Source organism: Hydra vulgaris, chromosome 13 (assembly GCF_038396675.1).
Source record: "Hydra vulgaris chromosome 13, alternate assembly HydraT2T_AEP".
NCBI classification, from domain to species: Eukaryota; Metazoa; Cnidaria; class Hydrozoa; order Anthoathecata; family Hydridae; genus Hydra; species Hydra vulgaris.
Genome location: NC_088932.1, coordinates 55,698,710 through 55,705,223, shown reverse-complemented (window position 1 = coordinate 55,705,223; position 6,514 = coordinate 55,698,710). Strand labels below are relative to the sequence as shown.

At 28.7% G+C, this 6,514-nt stretch overlaps 1 long non-coding RNA gene across 1 annotated transcript; it reads left to right on the top strand.

Annotated features, from left to right (window-relative positions):
* The first annotated feature begins 3,069 nt into the window (after positions 1–3,069).
* Positions 3,070–4,848, top strand: LOC136090396 (uncharacterized). The gene is made up of 2 exons (XR_010643398.1): positions 3,070–4,391; positions 4,528–4,848. It is a non-coding gene; the product is annotated as an uncharacterized LOC136090396 (long non-coding RNA).
* The last annotated feature ends 1,666 nt before the right edge of the window (positions 4,849–6,514 follow it).

Below are 6,514 nucleotides of genomic sequence, written 5' to 3'. Positions count from 1 at the left end.
GATAAAGGCTTTACTCTTCCTAAATCGAAAACAGATGTCATGAATCTTATATATATATATTATTTGGAAATAGTCGAAGAAAATAAAAAAAAGATACTCGAAATAAAAGAAAAAAAATGCAAGTTTAGTATAGATTTGGATGAATATTCAAAACATGGCAGAAGATTTATGAATATAAATCTTCACTTTAATGAAGGCTTTATTAATCTTGGATTAGAGCGAATGTTAGGATCGCACAATTCAAATGATTGCCTAGAACTACTCATCAAAAAATTAAACATGTTTAATGTAAGTCTTACAAATGATGTAGTTTGCATAAAAACTGATGGTGCTTTTGTTATGAAAAAATTAGGATATACTTCGCCTTCTGAATATCAACTTTGTTTTGCACACGCAATACATTTAGCCGTTGTTGATGTAATATATAAAAAAAAAGGTAAAAATAATAATCAAAGTACTAATGACAAAGATATTGAAGATGATGTCTTTGATGATGACGATGATTATGATGAGGAGGAGGATCAGCAAAATGAAATTAGTGACCAAGTTCCTGATCTTGTTCCTGAGCTTCATAAAGTTCTTGTTAAAGTTAGAAAAATAGTTGTAACTTTTAAAAGATCTCCTTTAAAAATGGATTCTTTAAAGCGTTATTCTAAAAATAAATTTGGACAAGAGCTAGTGCTAATTTTGGATTCAAAAACTCGTTGGAATTCAATGTTGACCATGATTCAAAGATTTATTAAAGTTAAAAAAGCAGTTTTTAAATCTCTCGTGGATTTCAGTTTAGAAAACCTAATGTTGTCTGATGATGAACTTACAGTAATTGAAAATTTAGCAAAAAGTCTGCAACTTATTGTCTTAGGTTCTGAAATGATTTGCAGAAGGGAAGCAACTTTATTAACAGCTGATGACACATTAAAATTTATGGTTAAAGAACTTGATGTTCAAGATTGCTACCTAGCAAAAGATCTTAAAAATGCTTTAATTGAAAGAATATGTCAAAGAAGAAAAAAAGATCTTGTTGGTTTACTAAAATTTTTAGATAATCCTCAATCTTCAAAAAGTGATATGGATAATGACTTATTTAGCATGCCATCTAAAGCAGTTATGATAAATTTAGCGATTGAAATAGCTGGTCGACTTTTTCCCATAATTGAAAATATAGCAAAAGAAAAAGATAGCGATAGAAAACTAAACAATAGTATTATTGATATAAATCAGTTATCTGAATCTATGGCTGCCAGATTAGAAAAATTTGTAAAAAAAAAGATGTTTTTGCAGTCAAGTGCAATAAATCAATTATGCGTCAAGAATTCAATCTGTTTGAAGCTACTAATAAAAGATCGCATAACTTAGATATGCTTTATAATGCACTTTTAACTATTCGTCCTTCCAGTGTAGAGGCTGAAAGGGTGTTTAGTTCAACTGGATTTTTTTTTACCAACTATAGAACTAGATTGATCGACATTCATCTCGATGCACTGGTTTTTCTCAGAAGTCACTTTAAAGTTGTAAACAATTACAAAAAATAAATAGAAAAAAAAAAAGTGTATTTAGTTATTTATATTTTTCTCTGATGAAGATTTTCCCGGGAATTTCCCGGGATCCCGGGAACAATGTAAATAATTCCCCGGGAACAATGTAAATAATTCCCCGGGAACAATGTAAATAATTCCCGCTATCCCGGGAATGGAAAAAGTCCGGGAAATCGCAATCCCTAGCTCAAACGTTTACAACGTTCGTTGAACATGCTCGAACGTTTTGTGTTAGGCAGCAAGCTATTGATTTCTGCACTTAATGTTGATATTCCTGCTTTTGGGTTGCATCTGCTAAGCGTGTAAAGCATAGTTTCATTGCGAACTATCAGTTACTGATCGCTCAATACGAGGTTTATCTTTGACACTACCAGTTGGTAAGTAATTTTTTATTGTTGTACAAACTCATCACCGTTCACATCTTTTATAATATCCTTACAATTTTTTCTTCTTTTTTAAGTTAATAAATTATAGCCATAGTATAAATAAACATAAAAACACAGAGTACATCTCATCAATTTATGGGGTTATTATTTCTTAAAAGTATTATATACCTTAAAAAACAAGTGCTTCAAACTTTCCGTACTAGGTGTATGAAGGTTTCTCCACGAACTGTTCAACGTTTACAATACCGTAGAAAAATCATAAAGAACAGCGCTCAATGGTAGCATTCTTTTCAGAACTATTTTAAAGTTGCTTCCATGTAGAATTTACTACCAGATGATATTGTCATGCAGCAAAACACGACTTTTTTCAAAAATAGCTCGGACAAATACATTAAACAAAATTTATACTCAAAAATCTAATGAAAGAGCATAATAAAAATGCAGTCCCAAAGTTAAAATAGCTTCCTCATTCTTTGGCGTTTGACATTGGTTCCTGCAACAGATGAGATGCTTGATACAAAAATCAATATCGTAACGTTAAATTGGTCTTTTTATAAAAGCGTAAAAAGTGGTCAATTTTTAACTAAAAAAATTATAAAGAATACATAGTTGCAGATGATTTTTTTTACAATAACTGTGGTTTAGTAAATGAAAAAATCATAATATAAAACAATCATTGAGTGGTATTTAGAGCGAGGAAGAAGTTGAAATTTTGAAAAACAATTTTAAGACATATTATGAACAAATTAATTATAAAAATATAACTAAAAGATTTTATAAGCACAAAGTTAATATGTTTGTTTAAAATAAAAAATGTCTAAGCTGTTTTACTTTAAAGAAATTTGAGGATAACTATGTAGATTTTGAGGATAACTATTTTTGAAAAAAAAAGGGTCGACGACGCGGATTTTGAAGTGTGCGTGTGGAAAGGGGTGGGTGTGGGCACAATTGTCAATTTTTTTTAAAAAAGGTCCTACATTTGTGTTGACGTTTTTTTGCGATGACGTAATCTTTATGAATTACGCCCCAAACTATATATTAACGAATATTCTCCAAACAACTGTTTCGGCGAGTCAATTTTTGATGTATAAAAGTAAACAAAGTTACGCGGAATTTTTCTCTTTGGATTATCAAAGTAATACAGATAAGTTGTTAAATCCACTTTTATCTAGTGCATATATTTGTTAATTAATATTATTTTATTTGTTTTTATTATATTTATTAATAAGTCAATATTATTTTGATAACAATGTATTGAACTGAGAGGGAAATTCTAAAACAACATATTGGATGGAAAAATGGTTGGGAAGATAGGTGTAACTTTCTTTTTGTTAAGCGATTAATTAGGACAGATAAGATCAGTAACAATGTCATTTCCATTTTAATGACAGTCTTTAAAATAAGAGGTGATTTATTTAGTTTTATGAGTTTTCTTTTGCCAATTTATTTTGATATGCCTAGTAATGACGAGTTTGATAAAATGTGCCTAAAGTTAACACGCCAAAAAAACGAAATATGTAAAAAATTTTAAAGCTATAAAAAACGAAGAATTTTTTAAAATGCAACTGTCGCAAGCTCCACCCCCAAAAAAAATCAGCAGATGCAGATGACTTTTTCACTTTAAATAACAGTCAGGAGCTACTGAATCAAATTGATCGATTAACTTCTGAAAATAAAACAAATATGGAGCAAATAGAAAAATTTAAAATGCAAGTATTTAAATTGGAAGCTGAAATTACAGATTTAAATTCTAAAAATAGGGCTCTCAACACACATTGTAACTCATTAAGTTCTCAATTAGAGACTATGAGTATTAGGCTAATTACTGAGCTTCATCAATATATAAATTTATTTGCTATTGAGTTTCATGCTTGCTTTCCAAATGAAAGTATCACACGAAAAATGCATGAACTTATTTTTAATGTGCCACTATTTGTAAAATTCCATAAAACTATTGGGTTGCTAAGTGAAGAGGAGGGAGAGTGTTTGCATAATAGCGTAAATAAGGAATTAAGACAGTTGCATTCAGTAAGAAATCAGGAACAGAAACTGCATCTTGTTTTAAAACGCTTTGAATTGCACAGCAAAGCTGATAGGAAGCTTCAAGCCTCTAAGGTGAGAAAGTGTGTTGTGTGTTCTGAGCGTGGCGAAAATTCCTTTTATAGACAAGGTCTTTGTCTTGTTTGTGGTCATCAAATTTAGTTAAAATATTTAAAAAATTAAAAACAACAACAAAAAAAAACAAAATTATTTACAAGTAAGATAAATTATATGAGATATTTAATTTATATATAATATAATTTTATTCTGTTCTAATATTTGTGTAATGTTAGTTTAAAATATTATTTTTTAATATATTGATTTTATATATTAGGTAGGTGCCCATTCTGTTCCTATCTTCAGAAGTTATTTATACCTATGCAATACCTTCGCTCAGGTTAAAGAATGGAATACTAGTCTTGCATCAAATGTATGTAAAAATCTAGCTTTTATAAATTAACTTGTGATCAGAGCAACTGGTATGTTGGTTGGGTATGATCTTGTATGTTTGTGTATTTAATTTAAAAAATGTATTGTCCTTCATTATATGTAACATTTTTTTATAGATATATTACATATCCATTCGATGTTTATCACCAGAAGTTAGTTCTACCTTTGCAGTACCTCTGCTCTACATACCTCCTCGCTGGTTAAAAAATGGAATATAAATCTCATATCAAGTTAGTGTAAAAATTTAGTCCAATAAATTAAGAATTTGTAAACGTTATCAAAATTTTGAGTGGAGCAATTGTTTTTCTGGTTTAGCATGAGTATGAATCTGATATCAATTGGATGTACAAAGATAGTTTACTACTTAAAGAACCTATCAGTAAACCAACTGATTATAAAACAGTTTTTAATGGGAATAAAAACAAATTTTCAAAAGATTTCAATTAGCTATTTGTATATTCAAACACTTTATTTACTGAGAGAAGAGACTATAGATTCAAGTGCTATAAAATAATTCTACTACCAAAAGCGAGGTTAATTGAAAAACTTAAACTCAAATTTGGTAATGAATTATTTTATTAGATTTGGTGAGTGTTTATTTATTAACAACTTAACACCATATTATTAGAACTGTATGCACAGAAAAAAATAAATGCTTAAGCTTTAAATGTTTTGACTAAATATTCCAAAATCGAAATCTGGCTTTATTTTGCAATGCAATGAATTTATTGGCTTAGAAAAATAAGTTTCTAAAACAAGAACTCCTAGGTTTAAAAATGTACTCTTTTAACAGCTAATCCCCCTTTTAAATACATTTTTCATAACTTTGCGAAAAGTGCGGTTTGCTTTCAGATCTCAATAAAGTCTGTTTTAGCTATCTTTAAACAATTAAGTAGGCTTTTTTTGTTTTTATAATGGTCAAACAATGGGTATATTTGAGAATAACTATCAGAAATAAATTTTTCTGATTTTTTTTTGATAAAAAGTAACATCAAATTACTTGAATTCAGCCAACTTCATTATTTGTCGCGTTTTTTTTAAACTTAAAGAAGTTTTTTTACTAATGCATTAAATGTCGTAAGATGAAAAATTTTATTGGTGTTTTTATTCTTTTTACAAAACAAAATTATCTTTAATATTTTAAAAGTTATAGAAGTTTTAGTAACACCCCTTAAGTCAATATTTTCAAAAAATAACAAGAAGCCGTTAAGCTCGGTTTGAAACAGCCGTGAGCTTGCCTTTATATCTAGTAATTTCGTGTATATATAGTTAAGGGACCTGTATTTCAAATTTTTTAGGGACCTGTATTTCAAATTTTATTTGTATATAATATAGAGGGACCTGTATTTCAAATATTATTTGTATATAATATTGTTAAGGGACCTGTATTTCAAATATAAAAGAAAAAAAAAGTTGTGAAGAATTGGGGCTTTGCGCCAAAAAGAATTCTAGCCCACTGTGCAGCGAGCGGTCTCTCTGAGTGGTGTGGTGAGTTAGACAATCCGAATTTGAACTATCCCGATTACAGTTGTTACATAGTTTTTTAGCAGAATGGTCATCGAAACAGTTGAAGAGTTTTGGGGTAATAGTTATTTAAACACTCTTGAGCCTGTCTTTATTGTAAGTTTGGTTTTGGCAGTTAAATGGGAATAAACCTTTAATATAACTTGAGAGGTCTGTTCCCATTTAATAGTTTATTGTATAATAGTACATAGTATGTTAAAAAAAAATCTGACAATCATAGTTATTGAACAACGATAATAATTTGTGTATCTAATGCATTTTAATTTTATGAAAAATGAATTCATACAATAACAACTAAAAAAAAGTAGATTTAACCATCATGCGATCAAACCGCTAGGTTTATTTGAACCTTTACTTTTCAATAAAAACCTATTTACTAATTTCTTAAACTTAGTTGTAAGGTACATCCCTAAGATAATTTTTTTTTAAATGTATTTTTTATCTTAATTACTGACAATTTTAGAAATCAAATTTTCTTGAAACCACTTTGATTAAAAACCACTTAAAAAAGATAAATTTCATAATGAATATCTTCAGTATCATTATCAAAAGCACCATTTGATTTATTATAAAGAAATA